General features: G+C 41.9%; 1 pseudogene; it reads right to left on the bottom strand.

The window, feature by feature from the left end:
* Window positions 1-3,443: 3,443 nt before the first annotated feature.
* Window positions 3,444-3,562, bottom strand: LOC145416729 (5S ribosomal RNA; annotated as a pseudogene).
* Between the last annotated feature and the right edge of the window lie 400 nt (window positions 3,563-3,962).

Raw genomic sequence — 3,962 nt, 5'->3', positions numbered from 1 at the left:
ATCTGAAAGTTAATGTAAACAAAAGTAAAGTTATGGTGTTTGAGAGGAATGAAGTCACAGAGTGTGCAGTGAGGTTGGATGGTGAGGATATGGAGAATGTGAGTGCATTCAAGTACTTGGGTAGTGTGATGAGTAAGGATGGAACTTTGGGGGATGAAGTACGTGAAAGGGTACAGCAGGGAAGAAAGGTTGTTGGTACACTGAAAGCAGTGATGAGAAATAGGGAGGTGAGTATGGAAGTTAAGAAGGCACTGCATGATGGTATTGTGATCCCTACCCTGACGTATGGAAGCGAGGCGTGGACCTTGCAAGAGGGGAACAAGTCAAGAGTGAGAGCAGTGGAAATGAGTTACTTGAGAGGAGCATGTGGAGTGACGTGGAGGGACAGGTTGACGAATGAAGAAGTGAAGGAACGTTGTGGGGTAGATGTGGATGTGGCTGAAAAGATTAGGAGAAATACACTGAGGTGGTTTGGACATGTGGAGAGAATGGAGAATGAAAGACTGACTAAGAGGGTGTATGTAGGTGAGGTGGAGGGAGGGAGAGGGAGGGGCAGACCGAGGATGAGGTGGAGGGATGGAGTTGAGAGGTATATGAGGGAGGGGGGGGTGAGTTGGGGGGAGGGGAGTCAAATGGTGGGTGACAGAGTGACTTGGAGGCGTTTTGTCTGCGGCCACCCTTTGCGGATTAGGGCGTCGGGCTATAGATAGATAGATAGATAGTCTGCAGATGCGCCATCAACTCAACGTACCCGTACACAGTGACATGCATTAGTTATTTATTTATTCGATTATTCATTTTACATTACTACTTTCTCTTTCAGGTTATTCATACTGGTAGCTTATATATAAAGTATTATAGAACGTAGCTTTCCTTTTCAGTCTTTCCTATGAAATTTCCATGTCAGTTTTTCCATGCTGCATGATGGTTTTTCTCACTTTTTCTTGCCAGTTTTAACTGGAAGGTTTGGAGGCAGGGGGGGCTTACTTTACTATCCTTATCCTTCAGCATGTAGAGTTAGATCTCGTAACCATTGTCTACTCTGTAACAAACAGCCTCGAAAGGACCATAAGGTCTGTTGCTGTTTGGTTTCCTTTGTATTTCCTATGATCTCCAGTCTTTCAAACGCAGTGTGTCCAGGCATCTTGAAATGAACGGATCTTGAATTTGGCTCTCTTTTTTTTTTTTTTTTTTTTCTTGGAAGGAACGGTGTGCGGGCCCCTGGCCTTCGGTTCCTTCTTTCTTGCATAAAAAACAAAAAGTCTATATACGTCCACGTTCGCTGTCCAAATGCACCCACGTATACTGCCAACCTACACCCATGTACATTATCCAAATACACTCTAGTACCAGTGCCCACATATATATATCACTTACACTATCCATATTCGCGCAGAACTGCGTACACTGAACAAATACACCCACCTACTGTAGTCTCATGTCCATCCACGCCCTTAAAAAATTAGGAAAGAATGCCATATGATATTTTGACCTATGAAGAAAAGACTCATCATCATCATCAGCAGCAGCAGCAGCATAGTCATCATCATTCGAGGTGGAGTCCAGAAAGCAATAAATAAACTGAAAGCTACATTGATGTTAATAAAGCATTATGAATGGCTAAGCAAAGATTATTTCGTATGCATGCGCTCAATGATCGAACACAATAACTAGCGATTATTTTTTATTCTATATTATGACATCATCATATCACATAATGCATTTAATCTTCCAAATAATGTTACTCGGCCTGTTAGTAAACCACTGCTCGTAAACGGGTAAAAATCTGTTATGTTTCTTTCACCTCAACCAGACCCATTTTTTTTTTTCCCCCTTTTTCAGCTTATTTCATATAGCTTAGTTGCAGAAAAACACAAAGCTACCACCTTACATCGTTTCCATAGATAAGTCTTCTTCGTAGCTAGCATCATATTCTACTGCTAATTTGCTGTTACAACTCAGCATTCAAAATTGAGAGGTGTTAAAGTTAGGCCATGTAAAGTGAAGAGAGTGGTACCAGTGGCCACTTTAGTTGTCTAATTCCAACCAGCAGCAGGCGGGGAAGGAAACAGTCACTGCTTGCAGACACCTGAAATGAAGTGAAATGCAGATCCCAAGGGTGCCTTTTATCATTAAGTGACGAGACAGTGTGACATTCTAAACAGCTTTGTAGATTTCGTAACACCTCTTCCTCAGCAACCCATTTTGCACATTACGCCTCAGCATCCTCTTTCATATGAGGAATGTGAACTAAGTCAATTTTAAAATTATCTACATAGCTTAACAGAGAATTCTAGAGCTTTATGCAAACTAAATCGCTAAAGAAGCAGTGCTACGAAGCTTCCTATATCACCTTGGACGTGACCAAATTCTGAATCATGTTTGAAAGGTTCATATCGAGAACAGTTTTGTGATGATTGTCTTTTATTATTATAGCCTACTTAATTTTGCCGATGATGAGATGGAAGGATGGTCTGGAAAAGCATATGAGTGAGGGTGATGTGGCTTGGAGAGAGGGCTGCCTAATGATGATGGCATTTCGTTTGTCGCTACCCCTTCGGAATTAAAGTGTCTGACTATAGATAGAGAGATACACAGATCGATAAAGAGAGAGAGAGAGAGAGAGAGAGAGAGAAAATCTTTGTGTGGCCATGCTTCTCTACCAACAATAGAATTAATTGTCTTGTCACACAGGAGAGAGACCTGGCTCGTCTTCCGCGCGTTCTTGAATATCTTGCTCTAATATTTCTGTCCTGCAACCGCCGACTTCCCTGCATCTCATGTTTACAAACAGTACGTCACCAAAAGTCTTGTGATCAATGTTTTGAAATATATAAATATATTCTTACCTCACAGCGAGTAACATCCCTCTTTGTTTCCACCCTGGCGACTTCTGAGAGTAATATTTCGGCCAAGTAACTATGCAGATCGGAAAATTATAATAAATTCGTCCTCGCTAAATTACGAGTTTGATGATGACAACGAAGAAAAGGCAAAAGGAAATTAATACGTTATATGTGATATACAGGAATGTAGAGAAAAAATATACGGGAGTGGTGGAACCACTTGTGTGTGTGTGTGTGTGTGTGTGTTGGAGAGAGAGAGAGAGAGAGATGGGAGGGAAAGAGGATAGTTATTTGTGTGTGTGTGTGTGTGTGTGTGTGTGTGTGTGAATCATAGCCCCTGATTACAAGTTGTATAAAACCGCTTATGTTTAGTGTTAATAATAATACACTGAGCTGCCGCAGTGATGACCGGGGCTGATGCAGACACTTTGAGTACAGACGCTCTTTAAGGTTGGCATACAGGGTGGTCCATATATTCATTCCATTCATTGCCAGACGCCATGTATCCCAAACGGGGTGGCCAAGGGCTTAGAGTTAATTGTTTTTTTTACAGGGAGGGGCACTAATCCTCCACCAACCCCACTTGACACGTAGGGATGCCAACAGCATCTGGTGTTCCCAGGCGGTCACCCATGCAAGTACTAACCAGACCCAACGTTGCTTAACTTCGCTGATCGGACGGGAAGCGGTGTACTCAACGTGGTATGTCCATATATTACACAAACCAATTCTCATGTGATACCGGGAAGGCTTAATTACGGCTACCTGTATCTAACCTGTATCGTTTAATGCTTCCCATATTCTTTTTTTTTTTTTTTAAGTGTCTGACTTATATCGTATAGTGGAGTGCTAATTGCATGAAGCAGCCAAAATTTCTTCACTCCACACGAAAAAACAAACTGAGCCGTCCACGCAGCACACAAGATGGAAGAGTGCAATATAAGAATAAATCTGTACTGTATATCAAGGGGTAAATGAAGCGCATGTTTAGCCCCTCCGCTTGAACATTCCCCCTAAGCTGAATACAGTCGTTTGAAAGTAGCAAAAATATTCGAAAACTTATATACATCACCAGACTGAAGGAATTAACCCCCACATTTCTTTCTGATGCGTGGT

The sequence above is a fragment of the Coenobita brevimanus genome, chromosome 13, assembly GCF_032717465.1.
Source record: "Coenobita brevimanus isolate Jiangsu-jjx chromosome 13, ASM3271746v2, whole genome shotgun sequence".
Taxonomy (NCBI): Eukaryota; Metazoa; Arthropoda; class Malacostraca; order Decapoda; family Coenobitidae; genus Coenobita; species Coenobita brevimanus.
The sequence above is the reverse complement of the archived record's forward strand: the minus strand, read 5'-3'. Positions and strand labels throughout refer to the sequence as shown.